We start from the raw sequence: 26,077 nt of genomic DNA on the forward strand, positions 1-26,077 counted from the left end.
TAACTTATGCCCCCACAATGCACTGCTTATAACCTCAAATATTACATCACTCATGACATTGTCAGTGACATCACTGATGACATTACTGATGACATCTCAAATGACATCACTGATGACCTCATCTACAGAACCACTCACACATCCACTCACACCCCTATACAACTTCTTGTATGCTCACTCAGACACCCACATAACCAGTCACATGCCCATACACAGACCCAAACACATCAGTACTCATACATCTACTTACTCACACATAGAGCCACTCACACACCCACTCACTTACTCATACAGCCACTCGCAGTTAACATTGGAACCTCCTGAGTCTCAGCCGGGAGTAGTCACTAGCGCTCGCGTAACTTTTTAATACCTGTGCAGAAACAGCTTTTAAATTCACTTACCGAGCCACCTGGCACCCGATTACTTGGTGCAGGCACCCCCACCACACAGCGGAATTAGTGCGGAAGCGGGAGAATCCCTGAGCAACCTCTGCCGCCATTACCCACGTCCAGCCACGGGACACGCCCACTCGTGAGGCCACGCCCCCCGCAGCAACTATATAATTGCGCGCTGAAATACAAGCGTCGCAGTTAACATTGGAACCTCCTGAGGCTCAGCCGGGAGTAGTCACTAGCGCTCGCATTACTTTTTAATACCTGTGCAGAAACAGCTTTTAAATTCACTTACCGAGTCACCTGGCACCCGATTACTTGGTGCAGGCACCCCCACCACACAGCGGAATTAGCGCGGAAGCAGGAGAATCCCTGAGCAACTTCTGTCGCCATTACCCACGCCCAGCCACGGGACACGCCCACTCGTGAGGCCACGCCCCCCGCAGCAACTATATAATTGCGCGCTGAAATACAAGCGTCGCAGTTAACATTGGAACCTCCTGAGGCTCAGCCGGGAGTAGTCACTAGCTCTCGCATAACTTTTTAATACCTGTGCAGAAACAGCTTTTAAATTCACTTACCGAGCTACTTGGCACCCGATTACTTGGTGCAGGCACCCCCACCACACAGCGGAATTAGCGCGGAAGCGGGAGAATCCCTGAGCAACCTCTGCCGCCATTACCCACGCCCAGCCAAGGGATCACGCCCACTCGTGAGGCCACGCCCCCGCACCCTTTCTCCGCCCTATAAACATGTGCATCTACCAGAAGCACAGCGGACGAGCGCAGCGGGCGCGACGAATGCACGCCGAAGGCGCGCTTAAGGCAAGCTCGTCTGCGCTCGTCCGCGCCGAGTCCGGGCCAAGGGCCTCACCCCATATATCTCAGCTACACAAGCCTATGTATTATAGCGCTGTAACCCTTCATAGTTTCAGGCCCTCTGCTTCGGACTGCCTATCGCATCTCTACCATGCTGAAGACATTCCACAAACCTGTCCAAAATGCAAATCGATCCTTAAACCCAAGCCGGCCCCAGTCCTGACACACGACTACCATATGTTTATGTTAAATTGCAGATCTCTGCCGAAACACAGAGTTGAAATTGCCCTACTATTGGAAGAACGTAAGCCGGATATAGTATTCCTGACGGAAACGTGGCTCGCCACAGACTCGGGCCCGGCCCTAGTAACAGCTCTCCCGCCAGGCTTCCAAATCACGCAGCAGGATCGGCCTGAGGGGAGAGGAGGAGGCTTAGCAATTATTTTTAAAGAACAGTTTTATTGCCGAGTTACTCCAGAAACAATCCCTGACTGCGAGAGCCTTGCCTTCAGTCTCGAACTTTCTCCGAATAACTGCTTTTCAGGAACACTTATCTACCGCCCCCCTGGCCCCCCTAAGCAGTTCCACAATCATCTTCCTTCGATTGTGGTGGAACGCGTTAGTACTACATCTAACTTTACTCTGTTAGGTGATCTTAACCTTCATTTCGATTCTGCTTTGGATCACACAGTCACTACTCATGTAGATGACTTAGCTGCCTTGCAACTAACCCAACATGTCAAAACCCCAACTCACGTTAAGGGCCATCTGCTGGACCCGGTATTCAGCAACTGTGAAAACCTTATAGCCGGACTACCAACTCCCCTCCCATGGACGGACCATTTGCTGGTCCCCTTCACCTGGACCACACTTAAGTCTACACCGATTGGACTCAAGACAAGACTCACCAGAGCTTGGTCCCGCCTTCCAATCGACGAATGGTCCATCAAGCTCGCCAGCAACCTACCCCTTTACAAGGAAGATCCCTGTCTAGCCAACCAGGCCTACGAAAAGTGGATCACACAAACTCTTGAAGACACCCTCCCTAAAAGTAAAACCACGCTGAAACGCTCCCATAAGACCGCCCCCTGGTACTCAGAGGCGCTTAGGGAAAACAAAAAAGTCAATGCAGAAAAACCGAAAGACGTTGGCGTTTAGATTATTCTTCAGGAAACAAAATTCGCTACCGAGAGTCAATCAATGACTACAAAGCAGAAGTTAAAGCAGCTCAAACGGCCTATTTCTCGAACAGAATTATCCTAGCCAAATCAAAACCCAAAGAAATTTTTCAAATTGTGAAATAACTCTCCAAACCCCCATCTAGCCTGCACGAAACAAAATCCACAACACACTGCAACAACGTAGCAGAGTTTTTTCACCAAAAAGTCAATCAAATCTATTCATCCTTCCCCCCCACAGCCACCACCCCTTCATTCCGGACCAATTCAACTATGGCAACCCCCCAATTCAGATTCAACCAACTCTGGATCACTTCCCCCTCCTTGATCTTGAATCCCTAGAATCTGTGTCTCGGAAAGTAAAATCTGGCTCCCCTGACGATCCAGCCCGGCCAGACATCATTATGTCAGCATCCAAGATCACACTGCCAACCATTATGGACGTCCTGAATGTATCCATCACCTCTGGCACTGTCCCCCCTGTCTGGAAACGGGCCATGGTCCGAGCATTGCTAAAGAAACCTAATCTAGACCCCTTAGACTTTGGCAACTACCGGCCTATCTCCCTGCTCCCGTGGGTGAGTAAAATCCTGGAAAAACACATCAATCTTCAACTGGTGAATTTCTTAGAACACCACCAACTGTTAGACCCCACCCAGACGGGCTTTAGACCCAAACACGGAACCGAGTCCGCCCTCCTTATGGTCACTGAGGTATCCAGAAAAATCATGGATAAAGGAGGATCAGTGGCAGTGATCCTCCTCGACCTCGGCGCGGCACTCGATACGGTCAGCCACAATACCCTGCTGAACCGCCTGTCTAGTGTCGGTATCAAGGATAAAGCTTGGCTCTGGTTCAAATCTTTCCTGGAGGACAGATCCTTCCGAGTATTCGATGGTGAGTCAGTGTCCACTAGTAGACCACTAAGGTGCGGAGTCCCACAAGGCTCCTCTTTAAGCCCTGCACTTTTTAACATATATATGAGGCCATTGGCTGAGGTCGTCCGTCCATTTGGGGTTAAGATTATTTCTTACGCGGACGACACCCAGCTGGTGGTCTCATTAGCGCAGGAGGCTGATTTGCCAATGTCAGGCGGACTTAGAGAGCGCCTAGAGGAGGTGAAGAGCTGGATGTCCTCATCATCCCTCAAACTAAATGGTGACAAAACGGAGTTGATGCTCCTGGGCCCCTCCGACCCCAGCTTCTTCAACTCTTTATGGCCCCCCTGTCTAGGCACCCCTCCAGCACCCAAGGACAACATCAAGAGCCTTGGGGTGTGGCTGGACAGATACCTCTCATTCAACACCCAGGCCACAAAACTTTCAGCTACCTGTTTTGGCCTGCTCAGGATGTTAAAGAAAATCCTCCCCCTTCTACCCATGGAAGCAAAGCAGGCAGCCATCCAGGGTTTGATACAGTCCCGCCTAGACTTTAACAACGTGGTCTACCTTGGCGCCCCAGACGACACCTTACGCAGACTCCAAACAGTGCAGAACTGTGCGGCTCTCACACTGCTTTAGCTTCCTCGCAGGTAATCAGTGAGAGCCGGTCTGGTCAGCCTTCACTGGTTGCCAGTGCATCAGAGAATCCTCTTCAAAGCCATGTGCATTGCCCATCAGGCCTTCTGGGACACAGGTCCTATGATTACCCGTGACTTAGTCACCCACTATCTACCCAGCAGAAATCTCCGCTCCAGCCAGGCCTTTATGGCCTCGGCCCCAACAATAAAAAAGACCAGGACTGGCGGCAGGACATTCTCCTATAATGCCTACAAGACCTGGAATACTCTGCCCCTACATCTTAGAGCCAACCCCAACCTTTCCTCATTCCGCAAGCAGCTAAAGACATTCCTTTTCAACCCGCCTCAGTAACTCTCTATTAGCCACGTTACAAGGTTCACCTCTGTTGATTCCTAGCGCTTGGACGCCCCTGGGCAGCAATTCACGCTCTATAAATTTACCTTCATTTCATTCACATAACCTCTCACCCATATATCAACTCACATAGCTACACAGTCACTCATACAGCTCCTACACTCTCACTTATTAACTCATACAGTCTCACACACCCACTACCTCACCCATATAGCATTTTGACATAGCCACTCACCCATACAAGCAATCACACGCTCACTCACACACCCACACAAGCACTTACACACCCATTCACATATCCATACAAGTACTCACACATCTGATCACTCACCCATAGAGCAATTCAGAAACACATACTCTCCAACACAGCCACTCACATAACAACTCACTTCACTAAACTCCAACTAAAATAGCCACTCACTCACACATACAGCACTCCTATATACCCAGTCACTCACTCATAGAGCCATTCAGACACCCACTCACTCACCCATACAGTCATTCACATACCCACTCACCCATCCATACAGCCACTGACATATTTGCTCACTCACCAAGAATGCCACTCACATAGCCACTCACTCACCCACACAGCAACTCATACACCCACTTATATACCCATACAGCCACTCACATACCCACTCACATACCCATATACCCATTCAGAAACCCTCTCACACACACACATAGTATATGTTAAAATAGTATCACTCTTTAGTAGTACATCTAGTATAGTAATTAAACATTTATGGTAACTTATTATATATGTTTAACATTAATACATTCTTAGAAAACACTTCTATGATTATGACCTCACATATTATATCAGTAATGCTATGTTCTATTACATCACTGATGACTTCTCAAATGAAATCACTGACAAAAGAATCACATATATTATTTATTTATTTATTTTATTGAACTTGTATTGCGCACAGCTACCCGCAGTGGGTTTCCCGGTGCCAGGGACAGACTAGAGAAGAAAAACAAGCAACTGCAAAGAGGGAAGACACAAAACCGAAAGATTTAGAACAGAAGAGTTTTCAGTTTTTTGCGGAAAGCGAGAAGACTCGTTTCTGTTTTTAGCGCCAACGGGAGAGCATTCCACATCTTGGGTCCTAGATATGCAAATGAACGGCCTCCCATTTTTGCCAATCGGATTCTAGGAATCGCAAGATTGCCACTGTTAGAAGACCTCAGAAGGCGGCCAGGCTGATATGGCTGGGCAAGAATATGCAAGTAAATAGGAGCAGAACCTTGACGAATCTTAAATAGAAGGCACAAAGTTTTAAAGGCCACACGATCCGAAATTTTTAACCAATGAAGGTCGCGTAGAGCTTGCATTGCAGACATTCTCCGAGGAACATTGCGCAGCAGACGGGCAGCTGAGTTCTGTACAACCTGGAGTTTATTGATTGTGGCTTTATCTGCTCCTAGATAAAGCACATTGCCGTAGTCGATACGAGACATCACAAGGGCCTGTACGACAGTTCTACGAGTGGACTCAGGCAACATCCATATGATCTTCTGCAGCCAACGAAGAGTGTTAAAGCAGATTGCAGCGACCTTAGTTGCCTGCTGCCTCATCGAGAGTTTGTCGTCGATCAGGACACCGAGGTTACGAGCAACAGGCACAGGGGTAGGCAGTGGACCCATATCACTGGGCCAATGTCTTGAACCCCATAGATCTTTTTGTTTGCCTAGTATGATCACCTCGGTCTTATCTCCGTTGAGCTTTAATAGATGCATTTGCATCCAAGCTGCAACACGAGAAAGGCCGATTTTAAGGGCAGAAGTGTCCTGAACCCTGCTGCTAGACAAAGAGAACACAATCTGCGTGTCGTCTGCATATGAGTATATAGACAAACCGGCGTCCTCTATGATAGAAGCAAGTGGTCTGATGTAAATATTGAACAACAGAGGGCTCAATATAGACCCTTGAGGGACGCCGTAGGCAGAGGAATGAATCGCAGATTCAGCTTTGTTTGAGAAAACTTGAAAGGTGCGCTCATTAAGAAATGAGGCCACCCAGGCAAGCGCTGATCCAACAACTCCAAGGGAACGGAGAGACTCTAATAGGATGGAATGGGACACGGTATCGAAAGCAGCGCTTAAATCAAGAAGAATAAGCGCAAAGGTCTCACCGCCATCGATACCGTGTCGGAGTCGTTCAGTTACCCCAAGGAGTGCGGATTCGGTGGAATAATTAGCGCGAAAGCCTGATTGGGATGGATGGAGATATCCCACGTTTTCAACAAACTCATTAAGCTGGGTGTTAACATGACGCTCCAAGATTTTAGAACAAGCTGGTAGCAGGGATATAGGCCTGAAGTTGGCAAAATTTGTGATGTCAGCACCAGATTTTTTAAGCAGGGGAACGACCATGGCATGTTTCCAATCCTGTTCCACCCGAGATTCAGTGAGAGAGATGTTTAATAACCTCATTAGGAATCTCCGTGGTTCAAGGTCAAGTTGTTTGAGTATCTTCATAGGGACTGGGTCCCGCGGAGAACCTGACCTGATGCTTTTTAAGCAGGATAGGAAAGAGGAGTCATCAAATGGTATCCAGTTGTGAATGAACTCAGTAGGGGAGGTGGAGGCATTGTAGGAAGGGCCAGGTTGAGAGGAATCAATAGGTGGTGGAAGGGAGGCCAAAGATTGATGGATGCCCTCAACCTTGGATGTAAAAAAGTCTGCAATGGCATTACATTGTGTGCCATCTAAAGCCGGCAGCGCAGGAACGGTATCAGCTCCTGTGAGTTTCTTAACTGTGGCAAAAAGAGTCCGAGGACAATTTTGCACTGAAGTGATTGTGGAGGCAATATGAGAGGCCTTAGCACGTTTGCAGTTTGCATGATAAATTTTTAGTTCTTCTTTATAAATCACTTTAGAGGGAGCGGAGTAAGACGTCCTCCACTTCCTCTCCAGGGCTTTACATTTGGCACGTTGGGTTTTCAACTCCTCCGAGTACCAAGGTGCTGGTGGGCGCAAGGATCTACATTTGCTGCTCGACCGAGGAACAAGAGCCGACACTGCATCTGTCAACCAACCAGAAATGGGGGCATTCAGATTCTGCTCAGTGTTGATGGAAGATGGAATAGACTTAGTTAAACGCAGGTTAAAAGCAGCTATATCAAGTCTGTCCCAGCGATAAGATGATTTAATTTCTTCCACATAAACCCTCACAGACATAACCACTCACATAACATAACCACTCACAGACCCACACACCTACTCACACACTGACCTAAATGCACACAGCTACTCACACACCCATACAGCCACTAACACACCCACTCAGACCCACAAAATCACTCACATAATCGCTCAGAGACCAACAAAACCACTCACAAACCCATTTACCTACCTACACAGCCACCCACACAACCAGTCACACACCCACTCACACATGAATACAGCCACTCACAGTCATAGATCCACAAAACCATTTGCAGACCCACACAGCCACTCACACACCTATACAAACACGCACACTCCCCGTCCCAGATCCACAAAACCACTCACATACCCACTCATAGACCTACACAGCCACTCATGCAGCCACTCAAACACCCGCACAAAGGCTGTGATAGGCTTCTAGAAATTGCCAAAGCATATGTTTGTATTAAATGTGCTTTTGTTTCAGAGCCTTATCACAAGTTTGGCAGTGGGGTAGCAGGTACGTCCCACTCTCGCACTGCCAAACCCATGTAGGAATTGCTCACCAGATCAGGAGTTTTCTCTTGGTCTGGTAGCCGGTTCTTTCTTTGGCATTCCCAGGGTGGTGCTTATGAATTAGGCACCACTTTGGGAACGTCAAAAGCAGTACCTACATGGCTTGGACTGTTGCAGTCCATGCCGTGCCTGTACTGGTATGCATACACTCAGGGGGCCATGTTGTGTCCCCCTGGGTGCTCCTCATGGCATGAGACACCAGGGGGCCCAGTAGAACCCCCTTTGTTTTTTCTCCACTATGGTTTTTATGTCAGGCCCACCAAACAAATTGCGGCCTCAGGACTGCTGCACAACCACCAGGGAACGATGGTTCGCTAGTGGTTGTGGTGGTCCCAGGGTAGCCCGACTGCCCTAGTCGTTATAGGGCAGTCGGGAGACCGCCACCACGAATAGACTCATAATAAGGCCCTTAGTATTGAATGTGTGCTTCTGTTTGGGAACAGATCTTCGAATTCATAAAATTAATTAAAGAAAGATAGCATTGGTTCAGTAGTTTTAAATATATAAGAAGAATGCATGTGTGAATAAAATTTATTTATAAATTTTTTTTAAATGTGTATTTGTAAATTGAAGTTATGGGTCAAGTGGTAGTACGATTTATAATAAATTAAAAAGGGTGAAATTCCCTAAAAAAACTAAGATTACAGGAACATTATAGTTAGGAAATAGCATTAAAAAACCAAAGAAATGCAATGACACAATCAAAGATCACAGGAATGTTATAGTTAGGAAATAGGATTTAAATAATCTTAGAAATTCACTGCAAAAATCAAAGGTTACAGGTGCATTATAGTTAGGTCCAGGTTCTACACTCTACACTCACAGAACCAAGGAAATTCAGCAGTTATAGCTAACTATAACTTATGCCCTCTACAATGCACTGCTTATGACCTCACATATTACACCTCTCATGGCATGGTCAGTGACATATATACATATATCAAACAGATCCTGTCCTTTTTTTCCCAACAGACCAAAGCTGCAGAAAAATAATGTTTATTGGTAGTAAGGCTGTCATAACGTATTTTGGGCTAATGCAAGGGCTTGTTCCCACAAAGGACATCACATTATTCCTTCAATTTATACATACTCATGTGATTAGGAAATCAAGGAAATTAAATATATATTCTGTACAGCCCCAATAAATGTTAACTATAAAGTGTAAGGTGCAGTTACAAAATTAATACATTACAAATATTGTGCCCATTTCCCTTCAGTTCAACAATTAAAAGGAAAATAACAAAAACAAAATCACATTACACCAAATCACATAAGAATTAATTTGACACTGAAACGCAATTCAAAATAATCAAAAATTACATTAAGAGGTTTGGCATGAACTCTGTTTGATATATTCCATATTAATCAGCCACAAGTGGGAAAATGTTTAATCTTTACTCTTTTAAAGTCCAGTTACTCTATACCTTTCAGATTACCATCACACAACCATAATAAAGATGCCTATCCAGCATTGTTACAAGAGTCCTCAAACTCTAAAGGTACAGCATTACAGATGCATGTGCAGGTCTTCATGCATGTCAAGCCCACCCAGGCTCTTGTTATCCAGTTTCATTACATATCTTGACTCAAGGATGCATAACTCTTTTTCTCTGTTGCCCCCTCAGTAATGTCTGAATATGACATCAATTATAAAATATTGTAATAGTTTACCATCACAAAAACACACATCTGCAAAATGGTGTGCTACAGGATATGTCCTGTCCTTATTCCTTTTGACCTGCCATTTTGCAATATACGCTTGTGTACTTTGTGGATGGTGCTTCCCATATATACTTAGGCACAAGGGTAAGTTAGTATATACACAGAGCAATCTGTCTTACAATGGTATGCCCCCATGATTTTCATGGGTGTCTTTCACAATGGGGAGGAGAACTCCATTTTTAAATGTGATATTGACAGGCTTTACACCTGCTGCACTTAGTAAAGCCTCGGCCCTTTATCCAACAAATTTGATCTTGTTGCCATCTCTGGACGGCATTTAACTAGGTCATCTCTCATAGATCTAGTCTTTCTATATTTGATCGCTGAGCTCCTAGAAACTAACTCACGATCTATAGGATCATTTTTAATCAGGTGACAATAGTGGCATATTCTTCTTCTCAACTGACTTTCTTCCCTGTTGTATGTTGCTTTGAACCTAGTTCTTTATACACAACCAAAATAGTGTTGCTTTTTCTTTTTTCTACCACTTGTAAGGAGTACCCCTTTAAATAAATCTCTTCCCCAACTTTCCTTGTGCCACACTTTGTTGCTCTTTCTCGCTTCAATTCTTTAACAGATGCAGATGTTCACCATAGGGTATATTTTGTTTCAATTTTTCTGAGTGGAATATACTTATGTGCAGTAAGGTGTTGGCTGTTGTCGGCTTTCTGTATGCTTTAGAGGTAAAATATTACACTATTTAATGTAAACTGGCCAGAAAATTGACTTCAGAATAACTTCAAGCTAGCCAGATGTATATTAAGGTTGTTGTTTAACCCCTCTTACAAAATTCTGTGCACTTTCTTCGGACTCATTCCAGATGACAAACAAATCGTCTAAATAGCATGCCCACATTATCACATGTTGTGACCATTCTTCAAACTGGTCTGTCTGAAGCACCTGCTTCTCCCACCAGCCAATTTGCATTGCTGATTTTTTAGCAGGTGCCCATATATGCGCCTGTCCTCTTCTAAAACTCTTCATTATTAAAAAGAATAAATTGTTAGTAAGGTACCACTTTATTATAATTAATACCATCATTGCAGACCTGAGCATGCAATTCCGCTCCGCTCTTGGAGTTTGCATAGATTTTTTCACCCAATGCTTTGGGCACCTTGCAGACTTTTTTCCTCGCCTACGCTCGTCAACCTTAAGTTGGTGAGCAAGGAAAATCTTACTTCAGACCACCTCGAAGGTTAGATGTCTCAATGCGGACAGTCGAGGATGGCCGCCACCACGGGTATTGAGAAACCTTCTGTTCACATCTACTTGAGCAGAAAGAAGCTGCAAACCCTCTTGTGCTATGCATAGTGCCATTGGACCTGATTATTCTGCTTGGGACAAACACCCGGCACTAAAAATCAGCACAAGCAACACGACTTAGCGCACTCCGCTGCTTACGAAACTCCACATAGTATGACAGGGTTTTTGGGTTACTTTGCAGAGTTCATCCTAGCGGAACTCCGCAAACTTTGCCCAGGCCCACATAAGTGTATGTTTGGACAATCTTAACCATCTCATACTCCAAAATTATTTTAGATTTTTCAACCCATCCTCGTGACATATACTCGTATACAGTGATGTTGCATCTAATGACATCAACACACAATCATCTTCTTAAGGTATATTGAATATTAGTTTTAAGAATTTACCAGTATCCTATATATAAAAGGGCAGATTTCTTAAATGGTCCTGCAAAAAAGACTCTACAAATCTAGACATATTCTCAACGATCACATAATTAGCGGAAACCGTGGCTGACCCTGTGGATTTGTGATACTCTTATGGATTTTTGGAATCAAATAGAAAACTGGAATTCAGGGATAATCCTTACGCAGGAACATGTATTCATCTTGAGTCAATAAACCCATTTTACATCATTCTAATATTTCACTATGTGCTTCCATTGTCCACATACATTTCTAATAGCCAGATACAATTTTTTCTCCTTTCTCAGCCTCTCTTATTAGACAGTTTGTTCTATTTTTCATTTTTATATACTACTTTAGGTTGCTTTTGTGGCATGTTTGACCTCTTAGCACCAATTGTGCCACACAATTTCTTGATTTCCTGTATCACCAATTCTGAATAAATGTCAATAGCATCCTTCTGCATTGTTGTAAAAAACGCTGATGATGGTTTGAAATCAGTCTCACCTGCTCCATAAATGTGTACCTTTTGTTCTGTAATCAATCGTTTCTCAGTCACATTTGCCAGGATGCCCAAAGCATAATTTTCCAGTTCCTGCAACTCTTTCATTAATTCCAAATCTGATACTTTCAACTGTTCATCTGTCTCTCCTCCAAATTTACCTTTTATCTTTAACCTGTGCATAGTATTTCTGCAGTTTAAACTTTCTTATAAATTTGTAAACATCTACTTTTGTCTTTGAATAGTTCAAAGGTTTCTCTGAACAGTAAGAGAGTGCTAAATTCAAAATGTGTTCCTCTGTTTTTGTGACATTCACATCCAACAAATTATTCACCAAGTTATGACAACTGTCTATCTCCTCTGTCTCCATTTTTGCTTGCCCTCTTCTTTGTTCTCCACACTTCTTTGAACTTCTCCTAAGCCGCTTCCTAGTCCTTTTGGTCTTTTTTTCTGCTCCCATTTTGGCTCAGACCCCAACCTCTGCGCATTTGTAAAAAATTTAGGTTCATACTCTACTGTTGGTACTAAGGATGTTCTTAGTTTCTCCATTTTCAGGGGACCTTCCCCCAAACCAGCATCCACTTACGAACCCAACTTTGAGTTGCATTCCGGAATTTGTAACTCCTCTAATTGCCTACTGCTGCCAGAAAACCTTTGTCTTCTGGTGCTACCTGAATCTTCATGCAAAGGTGAATATCCTTCCCTTCTGATAATTGATTGTGTCTCTCCTGAATTGTAATGCCTTACGAATTTTTATAATTTCTTCTTGTTTCTTTAATCTCTCTTTAATTTCCAGTATGATTTTTCCCCTCCTTATTTAACCATGCCACCCCACTAACAGGCACACACGACCACTACTAACAAAAAACAACTAAATACTTAGTCTTTCAGATGTTAGATTTAGATAAATGTTATAGTAGAGGATGTTGAATCCTATGGTTGGTATTTAGTGCTTCTTGCGAGTGGTCATTCTGTTTGAATGTTTGAATGTTTTATTTTTTTTTAAATAAAATGGTTTTGTTTCTATTTTATCCTAAAAATTACTTCATATCCCGTTTTTGAGCAAACTATTAGGGGGCAATATCAATAAATCTATTTATTTGGATCCCATCATGAATGCCTTTGCATTGGTTTGGCATGCCTAAGAAGAGAGGGAACAAAGCTACTATGAGCAAATCACCAATAATAGAAATGATTAGGTGTGTAGGATTTAGTGATAAATGTCTCCATATACGCAGTGGAAATCAATATACACATTGAGCTCCCACCACCCTCAAGAGCAAGCAGGCAAAGAAAAGGGCACCAGAACACCTGGGTAATGGGAGGGCAAGTATTGGTTTGAATCCCTCAATGGGCGAAGCCGCCGCCACAACAAGTGGGCTTGGGGGGGTTATAAGGCAGTGCTCCACCACCACAATTCATGTATGCTACCTCGAGGAGCTGGGGAGCAGTGCCACTATGATCGCTAAAACCTTACATTTGTCAACCCGGAAGTATCGCCGGTTCATTGCTGTGAAGAAAGTGAGGACTTATTGGCTCTTCCACCTATCAGCCCCCAAGCTCCAGGGATGACTGGCGGCGGATCGGAGCTCTCAGCTCCTAAGTGTATCCTTGTGCTGCGCTCCTGCCTCCTAGGATGTGAGCTGCAGCCGGGCTTTGAATTGCAGCTAAGGCAAGGCAAGGTGAGTCGGAGGAGCGACGTGGATTTTTTTTCACCATAGTGCAACATAGGCGACACTGTGGAGGGAGATCAAGGGGCTGACCCCTCTCTCCGGGACAGAATCAAGCAGGCGGTGGGAGCAAGCAAATGGGGCAGGCAAGCAGCAGTAAAGTAGTGGAGCTTCCTCAAACCCTTCCCTGAGGACAGAAGCGGGAGATGTAAGCCAGTGGAGGTAACCCGGCTTCTGAGTGTGGTGAGGAGGAAAGCAGGGCTGGGAGCAGGCAGACAGCCTGCCTGAAACTAACCACCATGAGGCTCCGCCCCTCCCCAATAGTTAAAGGGATACTCATGTCTAAAGGAGACTCCTGATTTTTTTATAAAAAGAAGAAAAAAGAGATAGGAAAAGGAAAAAGAGGAGGAAAAGGGTGAAGGAAGGAAATAAGGGACAGCTCCCTGAAATTAAGAAGCACGAGGCTCCGCCCTCCCCACCTGGTTGAAGGAATACTTCGCGTTTAAAGGAGCCTTCCAACCTTACAAAAAAAAAGAGATTAGGAAGAAAAAGGTTTTAAAAAGGAAATAAAGAAAGGAAGTGATTCCCAATAACTGGCAGTCCTGCTGCTAGTAATCATAGACCAAGCAAGTCCCACTATACAAGGGTCTGGGGACAGCCCGATCAGAAGGTGACGGGACCCAGCCTCTCCTACCCAAAGAACTGGTTTGGTGCATACAGTGAGATGCAGCACCCTACAGAGCCCAGCAGCAGGAAGGGCAAAAGCACCTCAAGGAACTTTGCAAGGGGCTGGGGACAGCCCAAACCGAGGGTTTTGCGGCCCACCCTCTCCCAGTCCAAACAACAGGTTGGTGCATACAGTGAGCAGCAGCACCCCGCAGGACCCACAGCAAGGACGAAAGCACCTCAAGGAACTATGCAAGGGGCTGTGGACAGCCCAATCGAGGGGCGACGCAATACATCCCTTCACAGCAAGCGACTTGCCCAGCCACCTAATTTTACACAAATAGCATAGAGAACCAGAGGGCCAAGGAGTGGCCAGGGGATCTGGGAGAGCTCTTGCATCAGATCAGGGCAGAGTTTGAGGTTCACAGGACGAGCTGGCAGCAGGCACACCAGGACAAGGATGCCGGCGAGGGGCCAAACAATCAGCAGACAGGGGGGCTGAGAAAGACCAACAGCCGGGTCAGCAACCAGGAAGGGGCAGAGACCTTACGTGAAAGCGCTGAAGGTGACGCGAGAAAAGGTCGCAAGAGGGCTGAACTGCAGCCATGCATGTGAAGGCAGACACCAGCAGTGAAGCCAACAACGCAGCAACAAGTGGTGAGCATATCGGACCAATAGTGCAGGAGCATTTTAAATCCTGTGTCCCTTTGTTGTTTAACAACTTAAGCGCACAGGGTCAGGTCTCAACAAACACACAACCACAGGGGGAGGTATAGGGCACCCATGGCACCTAGTAAATACCTGGCGCTCATGGCTGGAATGCTTGCAAAGGCAATAGGAGGGGCGCACTAGCAATATCAGCAGATCCGGGCAATTAAGAAGGCAGGTGGCAAAGGGATATTGCTGGTGTCCCCCATAATAGCATGGGACAGTACCAGCAGGGCAGGCAACACAATATGGGTAGGTCCAACCCCAGAGGCATATGAAAGGCCATTGCCCGGGTAGCAATCAATGATCACTAGAGCCACTGGTTTGGAAAGCCTCATTCCCTTACCGGTAAAGGAAAGGATATGGAGGAAGGAATTTACTGACATTTTCTCATTGTTGGAGATACAGTTGGATGGGTTAGACTGGACCACATGCAGAAAAAAAGAGGAGGATGGGAGGGAAAGACAAAGATAGAGGAAAGGAAGGAATTTCTATAACTGGTTGGATATATTCAGAATTATGGCATGCATTATCGTAGAGAAATTCCCACACTGTGCAGCAGACCTCTGGCTGTACGAGGCTAACATACATGGGGGACATATGTAATTCCCAGGGGAGGCATGGTTGGAAGATGACAAGGGTTTTAGGCTAAAAATGCAAACACACCCTGAAATGGAATGGAACGAGGAGGATGTGTCAGGGTTCATCCACAAAATATTGGTAGCCAAGGAGGTTTCGGAACACACCTTATGAGGGGAGGGTCAAGTCATTTCATAAACCCTCACTCACTAGCAGTCCAACAGCCATCTGTTTGAAATATGAATCCAACTAGTGCACATGGGGAGCTTCTTGCAAATTCAAACACATATGCTCAGCCTGGGGGGGTGATACCCAGTGTCAGGGTGCAGGTGAGACAAACGACGGGGGGAGAAGAAAGAGAAGAAGAAGAAGCACTAGTAAGGAACCGGAGGGAGGGGGAGCCTGAAGGAAAGGAATAGTTTCCAACTAGCCAGGTACCCTGTCAACACACACCAGCTTTAGAGGCTAGCCAACAGATACCACAACAAAAAGGACGCAGCATTGTTAGTAAACAGTTTTGAAGAGGGATTTGTGATTCAGTTTGAATGCCCCTTACCCAAAGGCAGTGTGAAGAACCTGACACCAGCACTGGGACACCCAGAGGTGGTTCTCCATAAAATAGATAAACTCAGGAGATCGAGGGCCCCTGCCCCTCCCTCTGCCTACGGGATTTGTGATCTTCCCCTTGGGGGTGGCACCTAAGAAGGAAGCAGGTCAGTTCAGGCTTATTCACCACCTATCCTTTCCAGAGGGCACGTCGGTTAACAACTGGATTAGCCCAGAAGCCTGCTCAGTGGGTTATGTAATGGTGGATGACGCCGTGGATTTGGTGAGGGTGATAGGGTGTGCACCCTCATGGCAAAGGCAGACATTGAGTCCGCATTTCGCCTCCTCCCGGTGCACCCGGACAGCTTCCACCGGCTAGGTTTACAATGGGAAGGGGCAACCTACTTTGACAAGGCAATGCCCATGGTGTACTCTGTGTCCTGTGCATATTTTGAGCAATTTAGCACCTTCTTAGAGTGGGCCTTGCACAACCACCACCCCAAAGGGGGAACATTACACTACCTTGATGACTTCCTGTTTGTAGGGCAGGACAGGTTGGCAGAATGGGGGGAAGCTCTGGCCACTTTCCAAACCCTTGCGAAAGATCTGGGGGTACCCCGAGCAGGGGAAAAAATGGTGGGTTCTACAACCAAGGTCACCCTTTTGGGGATCCAACTAGACTCGTGGCAGGAACATCCCGTTTACCTGAAGACAAGGTGAGAGAATTTAGGGAGGACATAACTTCTATGTGCGACAGGGAAAGGCAACCCTCTGCGAGCTCCAGAGGGTGATTGGTAAACTCAACCTTACATTCAGAGTAATCACAGCGGGCACGGTCTTCACCACGCGCCATAACACAGCTGACAACCGGGCTCACGGAGAAGCACAACCATGTGAGACTGGGGTCAAACGGGACCTGGCAATGTGGGACACTTTTTTGGTGGAGCTCAATGGTTTGCTAATTTGGAGAGAGTGCTGGTTGACAGCCAGACAGATAGCCTTTTTCACTGACGTGAACGGCTGCAGCGGATTTGGGGCTGTCCTGGGAGATAAGTGGTGCGCAGGGCAGTGGCAAATACACTGGCATGAGCAAGGTATCACTGGCAACATCACAATCCTGGAGCTGTTCCCCATTGTGGTGCCGCTGGCCAGACAACAAAGGGGTGGTGCAAGTGATTAACAAAGGCACGGCCTGGTGCCCTGACACACTGAGATTAATGCATCGGTTAAATTACAGCTGGAAAGGAACAAAGAGCAGAGGGCACGCCACGTACCAGGGGAGGTGAACACAGTGGCAGATGCACTCGCTCGAGCACAGATGGGCAGAATCAGGGAACTGGCCCCTGGGGCACAGAAGAATATGACCCCCTTCCCAGAGGAGGTATGGGCCAGGGCAGAATGTACTTGTCGATACTAGTCCACCAAGCACTCTCCCTGGGGGCCACCAGGTGCTACAGGAAATACGCAGGAGCAGTGATGCAGGTAGATGGGCCCCATTCCCTGGGGGACGCAGGTGAGACAACTAAGGCAGTGGAGCATTTTATACATTGGGCATTCACAGGGAAAAATCCAAATCTTGGGCGCAGGCTCACCTGTCTGCCATATCACACTTGTCGAAGATAACCATGGGGTGCGGCCCCACCGCCACCCATTACGTTAGAGGACCAATGAAGGGATGGAATCGCTCAGGGGGAGAAAAGCATGACACCAGGAATCCCATAGGCTTTAAGGAATTTACCCTGCTAATAAACACACTGCGTGAGGTGGCAAGGGACATGTTTGAAAGAACACTTTTCAGGGTGGCCTTCATGACAGAATTCTTTGGTGCATTTAGGGTCAGCAAACTTGTGGCCCCTGTAAGAACTGGCCTGGCTGTAAGATGCCTACAAGCAGCGGATGTCTAGATAGGAGTATCCCAGGTAGAGCTGTTACTGAGATGGTCAAAAACAGACCAGGCAGGCAGGGTGGCGCTGGTGCTGCTGGATTGCATCAACAACCCCAGGTACTGTGCAGTATGCTGCCTCTTGGCCTACATGGTGATACACCCTACTGGGAATGACCTTCTATTGAGGGATAGGGATGGGAATCTCCTAAGTAAATATCAATTCACATCGGTCATGAGCCATACCCTGGACAGGGTAGGGCTCCCGGTGGCTGCCTTTGGATCACATTCCTTTAGGGTTGGGGCAGCAAGAACTGAAGCGCACCTGGGGATGTCAGATGTGGGGATCAAGGCTGTGGGCAGGTGGCAGTCCAACACCCACAGGACATACGTGAAGCCCCAGTTATTTTTTTTAATAAGAGGAGGGGATGTGTGCAATATGCCACCTGAATATGTGATTGTTGCCCCAGCAGGGAGGCGTCCTCATTTGGGATGGGTGGTAGGCCACTCATATATCTCCTGAATGCACACGTGGTGGCTACTTGAAGGCCACAAACAGAAGGGTACATCAGTCGACACGTGTGTCTGGTGGTGGGGCCATCTGGGAAAGAAATGGAACCAGCTTTCAGCAACTCTAGAGGGAATGCAGGTGGCGGATGCATGGTATCCCGACATTTTGATAATACGTCTGGGGAACAACATTGCACAGTTAGGGAGGAAGGTTCTCCTCTGCACCATCCAGGGGGACCTGACCAAGACGGCCAGGGGTTTTGGTAACACCACCATCATATGCTCCAAAATGATAACCAGATTGGTCTGGCGAGGTGTACAGTCACATAAAGCAATTGAAAACTCGAGGAGGAGACTACACATCACAGTGAGAAGATTTTGCCGGACCAATGGCCTGAAAAACATCAACCCTGGGTGCCCCGAACTTTATGCACAAGACGGGGTCCACTGTCAGAAGAACGGATGCAAGTGTTTGGGCCAACCTATGGGAGCAATAACGCTGGCCAGCTGCACATAAAAAAAAGAGGGGGAGAAACAGGGGGAGCCTTCGGGAGACGTAAGCCTACCTTGCGACGTGGTGGGTAAGGGGATTCAGTTGTTGGTTATGGAGCACACTGAATGGGTGGTGTGTAGTAGGAGGGCTACTCACTTGGGGCTGCCTTAGGACAGGGTGAGTAGACTGAGAAAGGGGGTAGCAAACGGAAACAACACTTGCGGCCCAGATCTGCTGGATAGCAGGGCACAAACGGGACAAACAAGGCAGTGAGTTGGGGCCTAATTCCAGGCAGAGGCTACCCCGACCTGCAATCAGCATGAAACTCAACCAACCACTTTATGACCGCCAAAACTGGCAGGAATGATTTATGACCCCAGTAACGGGACGGGATAACAAACTGTCACAGGATGATTTATGACCTGTAAGAGGAGAAAAATATTCATAATACTAATGTATGACAGTCGATGAAGATGGTTTATGGCCAGGGTCATAAAGTTATTACCAGGGCTTTGTATTATGTGAGCTAAGATTATGTTATGCAAACGAAAAAAGAATACACACTTACTTTATTAGTAGTTCTCTGCAGAGAGAGCCCCGGTCGGACCTGCACCCTAGGATGGATGCTGAGGGGACTGCCTGCCCAAAGCAAGCTAAAACATGATAAAGCTTTCTCGAGACTTCAGCCATGCCCACTATGGAAAAATACTGCCCGCAGCCGGGCACGAACAAAGAGGGTACAGAGAGATGAGCTAACACCTGCCAGATGGGTGTATTATCAGTGTTCCAGGGCCAACGTCTCCTAACGTGGGAGCAGAACTACACATACAGAAAGGAATGTACGAAAAGAATATCTATTCATTAGCAGATCCGACTTCAACCTTGGGGAGCAGAGAAAGAATATTAACGTTATACCTTTTTACAGTTCTGCTGAAGCAAGCACAAAACTAATGAGGCCTAGTGTGTCTGCAGCCTAGAAAGACTTCTAGTAGTCGCACATTACAACATAGAGGCACTGAAGCCAATAAAGATTGCATTCTGTAAGGATAACTCAGTGGGTTTCCTAATTCTATTACTAATGGGTGTATTTAGCCACCTAATGCTAACTTATATAATATATATGAATCCATATTATGAAAGGAAATTTCCAACCTAACAGGCTAATTGATTGCAAGCTCAAATGTAAGGGTTGCATGTAATTTGGAGTAGGCCAGTGCAGGGGTTATGCATATAGAAATCTACAGTGGTATGTGTCTCAGAATCAACAATTGCCAAACATTGAAATTTGCATCTGGGGACATACAGCCTATGCCTAATGGATCTCTGCTTCATTGACACGTAAGAGGCAACCAAGAAAATATGGAAATATTTTGGAGAACACTATCTCCTCCTCTTACAGTGGTAGTAAGGAAATAATAGTAAAGTGCCCACCCTCCAATTCACAAAGGTAAATAAAGCACATAACGAAATGTCCCCTCTCATTCCAACAGGCTATGACATGTAATTTGATGATCTAGTAAAAGAACTCTTCCAAATTAAGTTCATTACCACTTATAAGCATTTCATGACTGATTCTCTTTGAGGCATTCAATGTCTAAGAAATGTGTTATTTCAAAGAAACATCTGTCTAGGTTCAATGAATGCTTTTTTTTCTAGAAAATAATATTTTTGTCCCGCAAATCCTGACTGTTATTTTTAATTTCCACAGTACCCGCTAAATACCATAGCCACCAGTTTTGCCTTGAAAGAGTTCTTGAAGCTGCTCCGAAGTTTTTGCAGTCTTCGGTAATTTGCACCCTTTTAAACTGTTTTCAATACACAAAAGGCACAGATATTGCAGTTTTTTATGCAATTCAGCACATGAACCAAATTTGCAGAGCGGTACTGTGCAAGACGGAAAATACAGTGCAGAGCCTTATCCATTAAGCAGCCGTGATCCATGCAGGTAACAGCGGTGGGGCAGTGGGGCCATGTAAGGGGGGATTCCGAGGGACAATGCAGAGGGAAAATGAATTTTCTATTTCGTCGTCGTATCGTCGTATCAAAACTTTTATTCGATTGGCACTTAGCAGAATCATAAAAAGTACATCATAAAATGACGGTACATACTTAAAACACAGTATTATGATACAAGTAAAAACTGATTGACATTAAAAACTTTTAGTAAAAACAATTATTGCGAATTGTATACAAAGAGGCATGGAATCATGAAAACAGTAGCTCAAACTTTACAGCGGATTTTCAAACATGATTTTAAAAAGCAAGCTACACATTTAGCGGCATTTTGTGAGTCTAATGACTGCAGGGCCAGGTAGACTGGCCGGCAGGTTCTCAAACCCATTGCACGAAGAAGGGGGATAATCCAGCGCTTGCGGGGTTGCTCGTAATATCGGCAGAACAAAGTTACATGTATTGTGGACTGGGATGATATTCCATCACAAGGACATTTAATCAGATCATGGGACCTGTTTAACTCAATGGGAAAAGTAACAAGGCGAAAGAAAGAATTAAATCGAAACCTGGTTAAAACAAATTTTTCATAATTAGATAAGAAAAAAGTTAAATATGGCTAAATACCAGGGGAGGTCTGAAACATTAGGATCTGCACATTTGTCGGCTTAGCTACTTCTTGAGAAAGACGCAAATCTCTGAGGTGGTTTAAACAGAGATTTTTCAGGGCACTCCTGGTGATGTCTGATGTTGAAATAGACTCAGAGAAGTAAGATGTGCAGTTCAAACCCTTTAGAAAATTGGAGACATATGATAGCCAAGGAATTTTGCTCCAGCTTGCCAAGGATAAGCAGTCAGTTATTAATGAGTGGGTTAAATGGCATTGCGGTTTATTCCAAATACGGTGCCATAAGAGGATCGGCTGACATCTGATGTTATCTGTTAGGTAGTCGATGCCCAGCTCGATGTGGCAACCGTATATTGGGGCGCTTTGAGGAAGTGCCAAAATGTATTTTAAGAACCCGTTTTGGACCTTTTGTAAATCATCTACAGGAGCATAGCCCCAAACACCTGCATCGTAAGTTGCTACGCTATGGCATTTGGCGTGATAAATCTTGAGCAACTCGGCTGGGGCTGGTTTGCCCAATTTTCTCGAAGAGGAAACCAGAGCTGAAGTTGCTATCTGATAGAGTAACTTTTTACTTGCCACTGCTTGTTTCCAGGATAATTGGTCGTCCATTAGGATACCTAAATAGGGATATTCCCTGGCACGTTCCAATCTAACTTGTTCTATAAAAACAGGTTTAGGGTTCTTCGCCTTGGGGCCGATGTGCATGACAAAGGTTTTGCTTTTATTTACTTTCAACCCCAAGGAAAGCATGAACTGACAGTATTTGTCTAATTGTCTTTGTAGCTGAATTAGTGTTCTTGCTAAGATAACTGAGTCATCTGCGTATAGTAAAGCGGGAACAGGGCGATGATTAATAGATGGAAGGTCCTGGCTCCTTGCTAACATGGCCGATTCCAGCCCATTGGTATAAAGATTAAATAAGAAAGGGGCCAGGACACAGCCCTGTCTAACTCCTTTGTTTACTGGGAATAAAGGAGATAGTTTGCCGCCGATCCCATATCTCACGCACGCAGTAGCATCAGAGTAGAGCTCGCGGAGACATTTTATAAGAGGAGGGTCTACCCCCAATTCTCTGAGAATGGACCACAGCCTAGAGTGTATCACGCAGTAAAATGCTGTGCTGAGATCGACGTAAACTAAGTACAGATTACCTCCTTTTGCCCCTACGTACTTGTCTATTAGGAGGGTTAGATTTAACGCCTGTTCAACAGTGCCAAGTCCCTCCTGGAATCCATTCTGGAGATCAGTTATAATGTTATTCCCCGACGCCCAATCCTGGAGGCGAACCAAGATCAGTCGGCCTGCGACTTTCCCCAGGGAGTCCAGGAGAGAGATGGGCCTGTAACAGGCTGGGTTATTGCGTTCACCCTTTTTAAAGATAGGGAGCAGAATAGAAGAAGACCAGGAGTCTATTAGGCCTATCTTTGAGACTGCTGCCATTACCTGGGTGACGAGGGGTGACCAAAGTTCTATGTTACTTACAAAGATATCGAGTGGGACTCCATGGGGACCGGGGGCCTTACCAGTTTTAGAGGATGATAGTGCGTTAATGACCTCGTTTAGGTCGAAATAGAGGTCAATTGGATATATTTGATCCTTGATACGATCCTTTTCCGTCTGAGCCACAGGTATAGCGTCGACGGAGGAACCGCCAAATATCCTTGAAAAGTGAGCCACCCACTCGTCAGCCGTCACAGCCACATCTAAGTGTTGGGAAGCTGTGGCATCTACCAAAAAGGGTGATTTAACTGTGCGCCAAACCAGGGAGCTGCCTTTACTTAGACAACTCTCATGTAATTGGGCCCAAAGATTTTTCTTTATTTCCTTTTTGCGGTTGTGTTGTGCCAATTTGTAAGCCTTTCTAAGTTTGGCTATCTCAACTGTGTCTCTGTCTTGACCGTGAAGGGCTCTTTTTAGGGCGGTTAACGCTTTACGGCAGGTAGAGTTAAACCATCCTATGGATTCCTGTTCTCGGGGTTTATGGTGACGGAATAATTCTGCCCGTATAACTTTTACGATCTCCAGAAAGCTGGATAAAATCAGCTGGGGTGTGGAATCCTCTGCCAGGCAGTTATTCAACTAAGGAAGGGCTTTGGATATAACTTTGCCAGTAATTACTTCAGGATCAACTTTACACCATTTTGCGGAGAAACTGTTTACTTTGTCCATGGACAAAGATTGTTGGTTTAATAAGCTGATCCTGGTAGGGTGAGGTAGAGCAGTATTAATTGACAGGATAATACTATTTGGAAAGTGGTCGCTGGATATATTTCTATTTAATTTTCCCTTGGGATCATCCTTCGGAATCCCCCCTTACACTGCCCCACCGCCCACCACTGTTACCTGCACGGACCTTGGCTGCTATTAAGACTGGCCAGTGACTGTTTTTCCCAGCAGAGATCTTCTTATTGGCAGTCTTGTATGACGCACAGCCTTGCAGAGGTGAGTGTGTGCTGTCCAGCATAGGTTTTGTACTAGCAGCATACATTTCCAGGACAAATTCCAATGTCTTAACAAACATAGAAGGATCCCAAGCATTGGGAACGAGATATGAACTTCAACAGTGCTATGTGTAGTTGTTTTTTTTATTAAAACTTATTTTATTAATTTGTATGGTACCATCTGGGCTTCAGCCCTGCATATACATATTGAAACAATGGGTAGTTCAGGGGTACCAGATGTACACATAATTAGTAACAGTAACATGTATAACAACAACAACTTTGCATAGACAATCCCACTACCCGTATAATTTAATGAGTATGTTTGAGTACTTGTGACACCGGTGATATGGTATTGAGCTAGGCGCGCTATGGCCTGGGATGTATGGGAAAACTCATACATCAGGGGGTCTGGGAGGGAAGGGGGGTAAGATCTATACGCCGGTATGTTGCTCATCAGGACCATATTTTTCTGTGCTTCAGGGGACAACCTCTCGCCTGGAAGACTGCATTCTTGAAGGAAGTTGTCCTTAGGGGCCAACCGGGTTACTTACAACCACCTGCTATAGCTTCCCAAGAATGAAGAGTCGGTCAGACAGTATAGAATACAAACTTACATTTTTATTAGTATTACTCTGCAGAGGAGTCCATCATGACCTGCACCCTCAGATGTCTGCCGAGGGACTGACCCCCCCCAACAGTCTACAGTGAGTAATCATTCTTCCTGTGAAGCCTCCAACCACGCCCACAATGGAAACCTACCTGCCTGGGCCGAACAAGAATGAAGAGGCACAGTAGGATGAGCTAACACCTACCAGATGGGTACCTGCTATCAGGGATTCAAGGCTAAGGTGCGGGGTCTAAGCATCTTCTAACAAGGGAGCAGACACTACACATTCGGATAAGTATGCGAGGGCAGAATGGCCTATTCACTAGTAAGTCGAGAAACAGGAAAGAAAATAATAACGAAATACAGTGTTCTGCTGAGGCAAGCAATACCAGTAATGACACCTAACTCAGGCACAGTCTAAGCAAACCTAACAGGGATTATGAAATGCAAAATGGAGTCACACTTGCTAACTGAAGCCTGCACATTATGGGGATAACACAGTGGGCTGCATAACATGAATACAAATAACATTAATGTAGCCACACACTACTAACCTAATATAGCATGAAACAAGTGCGGTCCAGGAATGGGAATTTCAAACCTAACAATCTCTGCTCCCATGCATATATCTAGCTCTTATAAACATTTCCGTAACGTCGGGGGGAAGTTCCCTTTCATAACTGAGCGATATCACGCTTAGCAATAGTGAGGGCCAGGAATAGCAGGTGTTGTTTATACTGATTTCCCCCTTACCCATCAGGGCTGTGTAATAATAATAGCTTGGGGTAGTATGGGAGATCCCAGACTAGAACCCTACCCGGATAGGCCGAGATCTTGCGCCAGAAGGGCTGTATTGCAGCACAATCCTAGAACGTGTGCATAAATGTTCCCTCATCCCTACCGCAGCGTAGAGATTGAATAACCCCCATCTATTAGAGACGGAGTCGTGTATAGCACACTCAGTGTATGTATTTAAATTGGACGAGGCAGTATCAAGAGGACACTGCTGCGCCCTGAGGACTAGCCACGGCCTCGGCCCAGTCATCATCAGTTTAGTCCGGAATATCTGCCTCCCATGCCTCTCTGGTCTTATGTAGGGTAGTTCTGGCCTGTGTCATCAGGGTCTGGTATATCTGTCAGATTTTAAGTGATTCTTGCTCCCACATGAGAAGGCTGCCCTCCACAGGTGAAACTGTGGAAGGGTGTCCAGGGTGAGAATTTTGGGAGTGAGAGTGTGGCGTAATTGAAGATACTTATTAAATTGTGCTTTATGTAATTGGAATTCTACCTGTAACTGCTGGAAGGACTTCGGTGTGGTGCCCTTCATTACTTCACCAAGGGTGGAAATACCTATCAGGTCCCATTTGCAAAATCCTGTTAAAGCTGCTACCTGGCGCAGATGGGTGCCGTGCCACAGGGGGGTCACTGACTCAAGTGCCCTCCCCATCCCATCTGCCCGACAGTATACCTCAAGAGCCGAATCGCTGTTCTGCTGGCATGTGGAAGGAATTCAAGATTCTA

Source organism: Lissotriton helveticus, chromosome 5_1 (genome assembly GCF_964261635.1).
Source record: "Lissotriton helveticus chromosome 5_1, aLisHel1.1, whole genome shotgun sequence".
Classification (NCBI taxonomy): Eukaryota; Metazoa; Chordata; class Amphibia; order Caudata; family Salamandridae; genus Lissotriton; species Lissotriton helveticus.